The 15529-nt window shown below is 28.5% G+C and overlaps 1 protein-coding gene across 1 annotated transcript in view; it reads left to right on the forward strand.

Annotated features, from left to right (window-relative positions):
- Positions 1-15529, forward strand: part of LOC143080138 (arylsulfatase B-like) — a 52984-nt gene that overhangs the window by 14274 nt on the left and 23181 nt on the right. The gene's annotated exons all lie outside the window — the stretch shown is intronic.

Genomic DNA, 15529 nt, shown 5'->3' on the forward strand with positions numbered 1-15529 from the left:
ATTTTCTTACGAATCTTACTGGATCGATGAGGCACCAACCATTCATCTTTTGAGATGGTTTTACATTTGAAGATTAAACGTCTTTCAATTTAATTCCAGTTTGTTCCCATTACAAAAATTTTAAAAACCTAGTTATACAAAAATCTGTCTCTGTATGATTTTGAAAAAAAAAAACATTGTATATTTTTAAAATAGTCGAAAACAAAATTGTCTGTGCCATGAAAAAGTCGTGGTCCAACAAAAGATGAAGGGTCGGTGCCTTATACATAGCAGTCGGTTGCAAAAGTTGACGATCATATCTCTAACTTGAGTATGGCTAATTCTATGTACCTGAAATTAACATATTTATAGCAATTCCTTAGATACGAAAGATCCGCAGGTTGCCTTGGGTTGTTTTCTGCTCTTTTGTCGGGTTGTTGTCTCTTTGACACTTTTCCCGTTTCAATTCTCAATTTTATTAAAGATATAACTGCATATATAAAAATAAGAATATGTGGTCTGATAGACAATCAGACAAGTCATTTCAAGCGACCAACACACGTTAGCAACTATAGGTCACCGTGTGACCTTCAAAAATAAGCAAAACACATACTGTATAGCATGAAAGCTTTAAAAGGTCTTTGCATGGCAAACACGAAAGATGAGTGGATGATAACAGAGAGAGAAAAAAAAACCACGGAAACCGCATGGACAAATGGTCCGCAATAATGCTTGGGTCAACTCGCTAAAATGAATGAAAGACCTTGCGAATGTAAGTCCTTATCTATGGCTGGGACGTATGTTAAAAATTTGCAAATTTTTATAATGTAAGACTTGGTTTTAAATTATTTGTGAGTGAGCTGAAAGACTCGTTAATAAATAATCACTCCCAGAAAGACGACAAATCCATAAAAAAAAAGAAAAAAAATGATTATGCGAACTACAGTGCACAGTATATTATATTCATATTTTATTTGCGATCATAAAATATACGAAGTCGTCCATAACTATGTAAATTGGTTCGCTTTAAAAAATAATAAGTTGATATAAAAAAAAGAAGTGGTATGATTGCCAATGAGACAAGTTGAACCCTCCACAAGAGACCAAAATGAATACGTTTCTTTTGCCAAGGGTTTTTCACAAATATAGTAGTGAACAGAACAGTTCAAGTTTCCTATATGCACCAAATTATACATTTTGCGTATATATAAAATTACGATATACGTAAATGCAAATTTCACAAGGCTTGATCCCAATAGGTTTTTTACTGTCCAATAACTTGCAAGTACGAAAAAGACAGTCCTGGCAGAAGTATTTTCTATTATATTGTCTATATGTTTTGATTTTGCACAACTTTTGAAAGTTGATCATGCATTCGTTCTAAAATAAAATTTTAGACCAGATAAAAGTTAAAAAGATGACATAATTCGACAATTGATAAATCCCTATAACGTCCGAAAAAAAAGATAATTATCAACACATGCATTGTAACTTTTAAAACCAGTTAAATCATTTTTTTCTGAAAGTACGTGCAATATCATAAAAATTAATTATCAAAACATAACAAAAACACAAGTAAAGATTTTTTTAAGTTTTCAATATTATAAATCAAAACGTATAGGTTGTTCCTGATTAGTTGTTTGAATTATTTTATTTAGGCGTGGAGAACCTTTGGTGACCCCACAGTTTAAATATCTATCGTAAAGTACGTCGTGAGCAGTGGTAGTTACAGACAAACGTTCACCTAATCTGTCCCAGTCAATGAATGATTTCAATGTGTCAATCAATCGCCACAGCCACACTGTTATGAATTTCCCTCTATTTATGTTCATTCTGATTATCCAGAAATATATAAACCACAATACTTTTCTTATGTTGGTGATGATGCAGTAGAAAAATATGTGGAAAAAGTAATGAAGATATACAAAGAAATAACTTATAAGATCTACCTTAACGAAAAGAAAAAACCAATATTAAATAATCATGAAGAAGATGAATTTCAAGAAGCAACCGGATGTTATATTTGTGGAGAAGAATTTAAAGAAAGCGAAAAAGTAAGAGAACATAATCATCTTTCAGGTAAATATAGAGGAGCAGCGTGTCAATCGTGTAACACAAAAGAAGGTAAAGCAACAAAATTAATACCCGTGTTCTTTCATAATGGATCAAATTATGATTTCCACTTTTTAATAGAAGAGTTAATGAAATATGAAGATGAATATAATAAAGTAAAACTTCTTTCTAAAAACTCAGAAAATTATATTTCTATAGATTATGGATCAAATTATAAAAAATTAAGATTCCTAGATTCATATAGATTTATGTTAAAAGGCTTATCAGATATTGCCAAATCAATGGATGAGTTTCCTATTTTAGAAAAAGAGTTTAAAGGTAATATAGCTCTTTTAAAACAAAAAGGATTCTATCCATATGAATACATAGATTCTATAAAAAAATTTGAAGATAAAAAACTTCCTGAAATAGAAAATTTTTATTCTAAATTAAAAAACGAAACAATTACAAAAGAAGAGTACAAACATGCACAAAGAGTCTGGGAACATTATAATTGTAAAACTTTATTAGACTATCATAATTTATATCTCAAAACAGATGTTCTTATCTTAGCCGATGCATTCGAAAATTTTAGAAATTTCTTTTTAGAAAACCATAAAATAGATCCATGCTATTGTTATTCTGCTCCGGGATTGACTTGGCAATGCGGGTTAAAATTTACTGGAGTAAAACTAGAATTATTAACTGATGTTGATATGTTACAAATGTTTGAGAAAGGAATAAGAGGAGGATTTTCTGGAGTATTAGGTCCTAGACATGTAAAAGCCTTCAACAAATATACTTCAAATTATGATAAAGATTATAGAATAATAGATGAACATGAAAAAAAAGAGTGTTTAAAAAGATTAAAAGAAGGAAAAGATTTAAATAAATTTTTTGAAAAAAATTATTTGTTGTATCTAGATGCAAATAATTTATATGGATGGGCTATGTCACAAAAACTTCCTACAGGAGATTTTAAATGGGAAAAAGATTTAAATTATTATAAAGAAATTCCAAAAGGAAGAGGATGTTTAATTGAATGTGATTTAAAATACACAGAAAAATGTAAAAAGAAAACATATAAATATCCTTTAGCACCAGAAAAGATGAAAATAAAAAAAGAAGAATTATCTGATTACCAATTAAATCTATTGGGAGACAAACCATTAGGTAATGAAGAAAAATTATTTTTAACATTGAGAGATAAAAAAAAATATATAATTCACGATAGCATTTTAAAAGAATATATAAAACTTGGAATAAAGGTAACAAAAGTTTACAGAACAATTTCATTTAAAGAATCAAATTGGTTAGCAAAATACATAAATTTCAATACAAAACAAAGAACTAAAGCAAAATCAGATTTTGAAAAAGATCTTTGGAAACTGATGAACAATAGTTTCTATGGTAAAACATTAGAAAATATCAGAGGAAGAAGTGAAATAAAATTATTTACAGACAGGGAAGAAGTAAAAAAATATATAAAAAAACCAAATTTTAAAGACTCAATAATATTTAATGATAACTTTGTTGCAATTGAAAATAATGTTACTTCTGTTAAATTTAATAAACCTATTTATTTAGGACAGGCTATATTGGATTACTCAAAACAATTAATGTATAGCTTTTATTATGATGTTGCTAATGAATTATGGGAAAAGAATGAATTAGTTGAAAGTGATACTGATAGTATGATTTTGAGTGTAAAAACCAAAGATATTTATAAAGACATGGAAGAAATAATAGATGAACTTGATACGTCTGGTTATCCAAAAGATCACCCTTTATATTCAGAAAAAAATAAAAAAGTAATTGGTAAATTTAAAGATGAACTTAATGGGAAAATTATGAATGAAATAGTTTATTTAAAAAGTAAAGCATATTCTTTTACATTAACAGACACAATGTGTTTAAGTGAAGAAAAAAAATTAAAAGGAATTGGAAAAACTACAATAAATAAAGATATTAAATTTGATGATTATAAAGATTGTTTGTTCAATAATAAAACCAAAATGAATAAAATGTGTACAATGAACTCTAGCAAACACAAAATGTTTGTTAATGAAGTAAATAAAATAAGTATGTCTCCATTCGACGACAAAAGATATATTTTAGATAATGGAATAGATACTCAACCTTTTGGATTTTAATTTATTTTATTACCCAAACAATAAAACCAGTTAATGCCATACCACCAACAACAAATGCAATCTCTCTATTTTTCTGGTCTTCTGATGGAGTATAAAAATCACTTAATGTAGGTTTAGGTGATAATGAAGTTAATTTTTTATTCGTGACACGATAGTATAGTTTCATTGCTTGGTCAACATCATCAAAAGTCTGAACCGCATGATGTTCCTTTTGTAATTGTTCATTTATAAAATCTAATCTTTGTATTCTTTTTTTATTCCATTCTGATTGTGCTTTTTCTAATTTTTCTATAGCTTTATTATGTCTTATTTTCTCTTCATTTGCATTACTACCCATATGTGAAAATAAATAATTACTCCCTGAAAATGCAAAAGCATTTGTTATTGCCCCACCAAGCATCATTGTTAAAGCACTTGCCATTTTATAAAAACAAAAATTACTTCATAATATCAGCAGGTATAATACCTTGCTTAATCAACATATCTTTTGTTGACATTGCAAGTAATATATCAATGGATAACATTACAACATCATTCATATTAAAATCCACTTTTGGTGCTGGCCTCCTTAATACCTTTTTACCTATTTCTGCATATCCAACTGTTAACAATGTTTCCAATCCAGCATGATATAACATATTTGCTATTTGTTTTCCGTCTTTTTGAGTTGTCATTTTAATGTACTAAATTTAATTAAATTCAAAAGGATCAATTTCTTTCTTTTGTTTTTCTGGTTTTGTTATTTCTTTAATCATTCTTTCTGGTTTCTTACTATGGTTGTAAAAAAACAATCCCAATCCAACAATACTTATAGAAAAAAGTACAAATTTATAATCAACTAGGGAACTGGAGTGTTTCTCAACCGAAGGAATATGTTCGTTTGATTCATAATCTGTTTCTGTATCAGAATCTTTTGTTATTTGTTTGATTTTTTAATTTTCTTTTTTTAATTTTTCTACTTCTTTTTTTCTCAATTCTGCATTTCTTATTCTTACTTCTGCACCTTTCTTACCAGCAGCTACTCTTTTTGGGTCTTTTTGTTTGGGTTTTTTAAATACTTCTATTTGTTCAGGATTTTCATTCATCATTTTTTATGTCATTTTTTTCATCTTTTTTTTGGAAATCGAGCGAAGCGAGTGGTTCGATATGTCTTGCTGTTGTTAATATTGCAGTAAAAGGAGCAAGATACATTCCATATCTATAGTACAGTTCACAACATGTATTAGTTAAAGCATTATTGATAAAAGGATCTTCCTCTAAGTCTTGTATCAAAATTGGTGGATTAACAACTTTGAAAAACTTTGATACACCCATGACATATAAATTTATAAAAGAGTTTCCTAATGTCTTGGTCATACTAGCTCCCAATCTTGCTTCATATTTACAGTATAGTTTGTTTATTTGTTCTGTTGTCATTTTATCAATATCTGACAGTTGTAATTCCTTACCCAGATATTGTTTACTACTCCCACCAGCAACAACAGCTGATAATCTTTCGCGTTTTTTTTCTTGAAGGGAACCGTTCACTTCGCTCGCTTCATCATCAATATTTATGTTTTCCACAATTTGCTCGCTTAATAATTCTTCAGCATTCATTTTATACGTTTCAAAAAACGGATATAATTTATTTTTAACTTTAAAAAAATTAAATACAACATATCCAACCAATGATAAGACTGCAGTGTTTGTTGCAATTGTTAGTATTTCCAACAGCATTGCTTTTTTTATTGCTTATTTTTGGTTAAATTACTTAAGCATTACTTATTTTGGTTAAATTACTTAAGAATTACTTAAGCATTACTTAAGAATTACTTAAGAATTATTTTGCTTATTTTGGTTAAATTACTTAAGAATTACTTATTTTGGTTAAATTACTTAAGAATTACTTAAGCATTACTTAAGCATTACTTAAGCATTACTTAAGCATTACTTGAGAATTGCTAAAAAAAAATCAATTAAGTAACCAATAATCAGTAGGTTGATCTGTCTTTAATATTAATTTACGATGTTTCTTTTTTTTAAGTTCTTCCTTTATTCTTTGTCTTTCTTCCAAAGTAGGAATAACATCATTTTCTCTTAGGCAATTATCAAAACTATCTCTATCTTTTGTGTAGAACATGCATAACCATTTTGTTTGTTCTCTTAAATCTTTTAAAACAGAGTTGTATCTCTGTGAAATGACCCACACTGATTGTTCCGCATGTCTTCCTGAAAATGCAAGCTCGGACAGCATATCTTTTTTCTTTGTTAGTTCTTTTGTTGCACTGCAGTCATCAATGATATATAATGTTGAATGACCAGCATATTTTTTAAAGAACATTCTTAGTAGTTCTTGTAGCTTCTCTTCTTCATAAAGGGAACCGTTTGCTTCTCTCACTTCAACAATAGGATTAACAATTATTAAATTTTTTGTTTTTGGTTTTCTAACATCACCAATCCATTCACGATTTTTGTATGCTTTGTTCCATTGGATGGTTGGACAAAGTATGACTATATATTTGAAAACTCCACTATATTCTCCTTCTAATAAATCAAGAACAAACTCTGTTTTTCCACATCCTGTTTGTCCACATATAATAGCACAATGGGGATATTTTGGTAATTCATAAAGGGAATCGGAGTGTATCTCTTCCATTTTTTAAGGGAAACCGCTAGTAATTAACTTCTTTAAATCTTCCATCTTCAAAATTAATTTGTGCATCTTGTATAACAAACAGATAAACATTTATTAATTTATTTGCTCCTGCTGTTTTAGTTATTTGGATAGTAATACCTTCAGAAGCATTTTCAATTCTTCTACCTGAACCGTGTAATGAGTTGTCATCTGTTGAACGTAAATCTAACCATAATGCATAATTAGTTGTAAGATATTTTTCTAATGTTGTATAGGATAAATTTAAATCCTTTAAAACTTCTTCTGTTGTTTTATTTCTTTTTGAATTTAAAGCAAAGAATTTATTTATTTCATCCCATTGTTGATATGCTTTCATTCCTTGACTGTATAGTTGATTTGGAACACCTTCTATTGTCATTTCTACTTTTGTTATGTTAGGATAATAATAAGTTTCGGTACTTGTTCTTTCAGGATCTTCGAACAACATTAGAATTCCTTTCATACTTCTAGCTGGAACATTTAAATTTATATTCCACAATGTATCAGATTTGTTTTTGGTTATTTTTCTATGTCTTAGTATTCTATCGTACAAAATAACCATCTTACCATTAACTTGTTGTCTTATCTGTCTTGCTAATTCTGCATCAGTAACCATATCAAATTCTAAACAAATGTTTTTGATTGTATAACTTGCAGATGTATCTGTTGATTTAATAACATTGCTATAATTATTAAATGTAAGTTCATATTCAAGTCTATCACCAAGACCTGCTTGATAAAAAGGCATATGAGTTTCTAATAGTTCAAAATCAAGTGGGATACAAAATCTTGCACCATATGCAGTTGCAATTGCTTCATCGCCTATGTCTGATGATTTATCATCTGCGCCAACTCTGTGTTTTAACATGTTTGTTTCACCAATACCTTGGTATGCCATATTTAAACGTTCAGATGTAGATTTCCATAAATCAACATAACAATGATAAATATCACTATCATCAATTGACATAATTTCATTTCCACTTATACGAATTGTTGTTTTTTAACTATTGTTCTTCCTATGTTTTGATATATAGTTGCATTGTCGTCTGTAGATGTGAGTTCTATTTCAAATGCCAATCTGGTTGTTCCAGGAACAATAACATCATTATTGCTTAGATTGGGGAATCTTACTAATAGCTGTTGATTTTGATCAATAGTTGAAGGATTATTTGTTATTGATACACTTTGACGAATACCTTTCACACCACGGGGTTCTCTTATTTTTCTGTAAGGATTTAATTTGTTTCCGTATGCCGACATTTTTAAGGATTAAATTTGTTATAAAAATAATTCAATTACCGCTGTTACTTGAGTATTGGTACATGTAGAATTATCACTCATACTTTCAAAACCTATTAAATCTCCAGCCTTAACTTGTATAGGTGGAGGTGTTCTATAGTTATGATATGTGTGTGTGACACCACTATTTAATAATATTGCGTAACTAATTAGCTTATTATTAACAGTTATCCAAACTTCTATATGATTTGCGTTTGTTCTTAAACTTAATAAACTTATACCCAATATTTGTCCTGGAAAGTTCATTACATAATTACCACCACCATTACCAAAATTAAACTTTTTATTTGAATGTAATGGACCATCAATTCCAGCATTTATACTTATTATTTTTCTGTCTGGTTTATTTTTAATATTACTAACTATATTTTCAACATTTAAAACTCTGATGCTTAGGGCAGCGACACTCCGGTGTAAATCTTTATCCTTAGTATCCATTGTTTGAAGCTCACTCTTCATATTTAATATTTCTTTTTCTACGTTTTTTTTTTTGACACCAAGTATGCTCATTTTATTAAATAAATTATATAACTTCTAAAACACAATTAATTGGTAAATGATTAATTATCTTGTTATTATTTTCATCTCTTATTTCTAATTTCAATTCTGTTATAACATCATTTACTAAACATTTATATTCCGGATGCTCAAATCTCGCTGTTATAACTTCACCAAACTCTTTATTCTCGACTGGGATAACAGCCAATAATGTACTTGGCTTACCATCAAGATAATTATGAGAAGTGCTTACTTGTTCCAAATGGATATATAATGATTTATGGATAGCAAAATCCACAAATTTGTTTCCATAATGTAATTCATTAGGTTCGAATTTACGTTTATTATTAAATCCTAACATATTTCCCAAACCCTTACTTATCCTTAACTCAGTAGTAGTGTTTAATGAAGCGATACCATTTGCTTCATTTACGGATAATACAATATTTTCTTTTTGAAATTCATCCACTATTTGTTGAAAACTATAATAACCATTCATAATCCTTTGCTGTGTCTCTCCGGTTTTCTTTATAAACCCATGATAAACATTATACCAACATATACTGTATCTTATAAATTTCAAACCAATACGTTTATTTCCATTTTTGTTATTTATGTATTGTTCTAAGTTTATTGTATTATCAATATTTGAAATAGTATGAAACATTTTTAATATAAAAAAATGAAAACAAAAGAATTTAAATATAATCCTAATGTTTCATATAATCCAGGTATTAAATATTCTGAAAAAGATCATCAATTAAAAACAAATCTTGTAAATCAAACAATATTTGTAAATCAAAAAGGGAACTTTAAAACATCTTTTCCTGATTTATTTCAAAACTATCAAAACCCATCAATACACACTAACGAACCATGGAATACATGGATTCATTCTTCATTTGATTGGTGGCAATGTCAATTAAACTTTGCAGTATGGTGTGCAAGTACAGGATGTGGGATTTCTTATAATGATCATTTGTTACATACTTCAAATCTTACAAAATCTTTTTATATGTTTCATTTTTATTATTGTATTGCAAGAATTTTAAAAGAACTTAAATCACCTTTACCAACAGATTCTTCTTTCTGTTATTATAAGAACTCATATGACAAAGCTGTATATCAAAAATTATGTAAAGAATTTAATGTTTCAATAGATACAAATTGGAGACAAAAACTAGAATCATCATGTCAAGGATTAGGAAGTTTTGAAATGTATTATAAACCAAGTGGTGAATATAGACAAAATCATAAAAAGGATGGTCCATTCTTTAATATTCGTGATACAATTTATCATGAAAAAGATATAAGTATGGCTTGAACAACATTTATTTTAGATAAATCAGAAGGTTTTACACGAGCAGGTATTGAACGTATTAATGAAAGTATTAAAATTTACGTATGGGCTTTGTTGGGTGCACAATCTCAAACAAAAACAGAAATTTTAAAAGTAGGAACAGGATTTGATGCACAAAAACAATTCTTAGCAAATGTACAAGATGTTATTAATAGTCCTATTGATTTACCCACTCAGATATCAAATTATCAAAATGTTTTAAAATACGCAAGAAGTAAAGTTGATTATGCTTATGGACTTTATATATATGTTTATATATGTCTCCCAGTGATATGGTTTTACAAATTGGAACTATTGTTGGTTATAATAATAAAATTATAATTGCAACAGAAAATCAAACACTTGGGTTTAATGATGATTTAAATAATAAAAATTTTGATCATGTTGATTTTAAACCAAAAGAACCTGTAAAACCACAAGAACCTATAAAACCTGAAAAGCCTAAAGAACCAAAAATAGATCCAATAAAAAAAATTGAACATGAAGATCATGAAGATAATAAACAAGCAATAATATTTATAAGTATTGTAATAGGATTTACAGCACTTTATTTTTTCAAATAATCTCTAGCAGCAGTAAACAATAAACTAACAACTAAAATAAGCAATGCCCATAAGTTGTTTGCAAACCAATTTACTACGTCTTTTGTTGCAGACAATAACCAAGAAACAATAGAACCTATAATACCTGGTAATGCAGCTGCTAATTTTCCTGCAAGAAAAGATAATAATTTTCCAAGATTTTTTAATTGTTTTTTCATCCAATCTTGTACACCACCACCTTTTGATGGAGGAGAAGGAGAAGGAGAAGGAGAACCAGTAAATGCCTCAACAATAACACCAATAATCATTCCAAAAGCAGTTAAAACACTAACTATTGTTATTCCTTGTTCTCTGAATAATGTTCTTATTCTTTCACCTAATGTTTTGTCTTCGTTTAACATTTTATGTATTGTTTGTTTAAATCTGTTCACTTGACTACGTAGTTTCTCTTTATTAATATTAATTACTTCTAGTCTTGCACTTCTCTCAGATTCCAACTCTCTTATTCGACTACTTATTCTATCTATTTGAAATTCATCATTGTATTCTTTAGCTTGTTCTAATTTCGCATTTTCTTTTGCTAAGTCTTTATTTGTTTCATTCAGTTTTGTTAATTCATTTGCAATCTCTTCTTTTACTGATGTCATTGCACTGATTATACCATCCATCTCTCTTTTTGTCATATATGTTTGTGTTTCTTCATTTATGAAAGATGTTCCTTGTTCAATAAATGAAGTTTCTATTTCTTTCACATGTGTTTCTTCATTACTTGCTATTTCTAATAATTCTTGTCCTTCTTGTTGTGGAGATATTTCTTGTAATGGAATTTCTATATTATCGAGTTCATTTAACATTCTCTGAAACCCTACTCTACCTTCTATTATTCTATCAGATATTTTAAAATCATCTACACCTAAAACATCCCTAACAAAATTAACACCGTAATAACTTTTAAGAGTGCTAAATTTATAAAATTTTCTTTTTTCTTTTTGGTAATACGTTAATGCAATATCATTACCTTTTTCATCTTTTACATATAACATTATTTTTCCATCATTTTCTTCCCCAACAAAAAAACCCTCTTCATTACGTATAGTTTCACCATTTTTTTTATAAAATTGTTTAATCATTTTTTTTGTAGTTTCTTTTTTACGAATTTTAGCATCATTTTCTGATAAATCTCTTGATTTTTCAAATTCCTTATTTATATTATTTTGAAACTCTTCATCATCTTGAAAAGACGTTTCTTCTTTTTCTTCTTCATCATAATCATTATTTTTAAACTCAGGATTATCAAACTCATAACCTCCTTCAGCCATTTTATTCATCTAAAATATTAGATAATAAACAATAAAAAGAACCTGTTAAAAACAACTTAAGATAAAAATAATTAAATTTTTTATTTAACATTATTTTTACATTTTTTACTAATTTTTCTTTTGTTTCTTCATCCATTTATTTAATTAAAAATTGATTCATAGTTTGGTGGATTTCCGTTATCAACTAAAATTATTTTATTAAAGAAAATCAAAGATTTTCCATTTTTTTTTTTAATTCGTTTTTTACTCTATTTTCTGTTTCCTCAACTAGTTTTTTTCTTTCATCATCTGGTAAACTTTTTAAAATTACTTTTTTTTTTTTTTTCATCTCATTAAATTTTTCTAATTCATCTAAAATAAGTTTAAATTCATCTGCACTTATCTGTCCGTCAGTTAAAGATTTTGATATTAAATCTTTTATGCTGTTTAACTTGCATTCTGCCATTGTTTTAATTTCATAATGTTTTTTTGATTTTGTTGTCAACTTTCTTCTAATTAATTTAACTAGACCTCCTAAACTTCCACATACAACAGCTGCAATTTGTATGGGAAGTAAGATAGGAAAAGCTATTCCTATACCAGCTAAAACAACAGATGTCGAAATTAAACTTGTATCAACACCATCAGTAACATTAACTCCGCGTTTATATTTTTTGTATAGTGATTTACGTTTATCTCTCTCATTTATTAATGTTTTTTCTATTTCTGTTATTTTTTGTAGTCTATAATTTTGTCCATCTTCTATAGGTAATTCTGGATATAAATCAGGAGCTGTAGGTTGTTTCATTTTTTAAAGTAAAAATTGATTTTTTTTCTCTCTTAAATCCCACAGAATTCTTTCTCTGCCTGTTCTCCCGGTTTTTTTATTTTTTTTTATTTATTTTTTTTTTGGAATTTTTTTGTTGTTTTTTGGGTGTTTTTAATAACGTTTTTTTTTTCCAAAGTAAAAAAAATTTTTTTTTTGGGAGTAAGAAAATTTTGGTGTTTTTGGGTGTTTTTTTGCTTTTTTTATGAAAATTTAGGGCTCTTTTACTTGAAATGAGGGTAATTTTTTGGGGGTCAAATTTTTTTTTGGGGGGGTGCGCTGGACTCGTTCAAGTACTATACTACTCACGGGGAACGGAATTATTGTCGATATGATTTATTATCAGCCATAAGCATTCCGTTTATTCAGAGGGTGATAAGAGCCTTTTCGATTTTTGCGAATGGCATTTATTTTTTGAAGCGAATCTTGGGTAAGGTCAAAGAACAGTAAATGGGCTATGTCGCAGATTTTGCAAAAATTTTGCATACAAACTTGCCTCGGTGAACTACAACTGAAAATCGAAAAAATAAAGCATTCATCTCTTTTATTATCAGAAATATTGCAGATTGATTTCTTTTAATATGGGTGATTTTTTGTATAGAAAGCACATAAAATCGGCGAAAAAAAAACATATAAAATTTGTCTTAATATCACCAATTCTCTTATTCTACTCCATAGATTTTTCTTTAAAAACTATATGTTGTTGACACATACATTTCTGTTTTAATGATATAAAATTATAAAATAATCATATGGTCACCGACTTCGTTTTTTGTCTAATAATCCATTTTTTACCTTGTTGGTAGTGAAAAACGTCAAAAATCAACGTTTTACGGTCTGAAACGCGACGACGTTACGATTATTTTGACGTTTTATTGGATTTTTTCACAAAGAACACAACTTTGAATGATGTATACCGTAAAAAACGAAGTCGGTAACCTTATCTTTATTTTGCATCATTATAACGGAAATTAATGTATCAACAACATATAGTTTTTAAAGAAAAATCTATGGAGTAGAATTACAGATTTAGCAATTTTAAGACAAATGTTTGAAGGTTTTATGCCGATTTTATGTGCTTTCTATACAAATGTTCACCAATTTTGTAAGAACTCAATCAGTAATATTTTAAATGATAAATGAGATAAATGCATTATTTTTTCAATTTTCATTCGAAGTTCATCGTGCCAGAGTTGTATGCAAAATTTAACTGAAATCTGTGACATAGCCCATTTTCTGTAACTTGACCGTAAGTAATATTTCTCTTTAAATTGGTGATATGAGGAGAAGTTTCATAAAGTTTTTAAGCATTCGTGTGATATAGAATTAAAAATCAGTGTTTGCTAGAACATTAGAATACAATGATGAAAATGATTCACACAAATCCATCAGAGATTTAACTGAAAAGATTATAATTATTGATTTGTGTTTAACTCCTCTTTCAGCACTAGTGGCAAGTTTGGGGGGGTCAGTTTTTATAGGAGGAAAAGCCGGAGTGATCGAAGAGAACTGCCGACCTTAGTCAGGAGAACTGACAATCATTGTCAATTAAGACTAAATTTTTGAGGACACTTTCCACATGCAAATTCGATCTTACAACCACATTGTTGACAGGCTAGGTAACTACGCAGACTACTTAAACAATGGCGCCCCGGTGGTTTATAAAAGTTATGTTTATTTCTAATATCTTGTTATGGAAATTAAGAAACAGTAAGTGTAATTGAAACATCTATGGGTAACTAACACTTACCATATGTTGATATCCTGTCAAAGGTTAGGCATTTTATGAAAGTTATCTACTAGTATTCATAATCCTGTCAAAGGTTGGGCATTTTATCAAAGTTATCTACTAGTATTCATAATCCTGTCAAAGGTAAGGCATTTTATGAAAGTTATCTAATAGTATTCATAATCCTGTCAAAGGTTAGGCATTTTATGAAAGTTATCTACTAGTATTCATATATCAAATTTGTTTTTGTTCTATGGTATATAGAACACATATTACTATGTCAATAGCAAAGACAAAATATAATCATCTTTTTTTCTCAATTCTGCGTTCCTTATAAATAATATTCACTAAAGTCTCAAAAATATGAAACCATTATTAAATATTCAAGGCTCTTAATTATAGTGTATCATAATCATTTTATAAACAAGTCTCAATTGAAAACAACGTTCAAAACTAACATTTGAACATGTACACCATATCCGGATGCACACGCATAAAAACTGCGGTTTTTATCCATCGCAATCATAGGTTTGAACGTTGTTTTCAATTTAGACTTGTTTATATTTATTTTGTTTGGGCTTGTATTATATTTCCCTCCGGTTTATATAATCCGTTCATCATATTTCGACTCTTTAAGATTTTAGAGTCTATCCTTAATTAAGGTAAATTATATGGTTTTCTAAATACTGTTGGTGGACTATTAGTCCCCACTAGTCTCCAAAGCTACCAAACAACTCAAAGTGCTTGCATTATTTATAACAAACATTTTTAACCGTTTTTGAATTTTGAAATGATAAAGAGGATACAAAACCCTCAGGCAAAGTTAACTTTAGATGAATAAAGCTATTTCATGTAATTTTTGTCATATAGGTCTTCAATTGTGTCAGTTATTATACATACTTGGCTTTCAAAAATTCGGTTTTGATCGTTCCTTAGAATGCATATTTAAAAATGTGAATGGGCAAAGCGCTTCGTTTGCAAGAAATTTATACGTGTGGTTTTCATGTTTTACAGCACTTGGTCAATTTAGCTGCTGGTTGTATAAACGTCACGGGGGTATCGTCAGCTCTGTAGTCAGGACTTCGGTACTGAATAAATAAAGGCAACAGTAGTTAACCGCGATTACAAAGTCATAAA

The sequence above is a fragment of the Mytilus galloprovincialis genome, chromosome 6 (assembly GCF_965363235.1).
Source record: "Mytilus galloprovincialis chromosome 6, xbMytGall1.hap1.1, whole genome shotgun sequence".
Taxonomy (NCBI): Eukaryota; Metazoa; Mollusca; class Bivalvia; order Mytilida; family Mytilidae; genus Mytilus; species Mytilus galloprovincialis.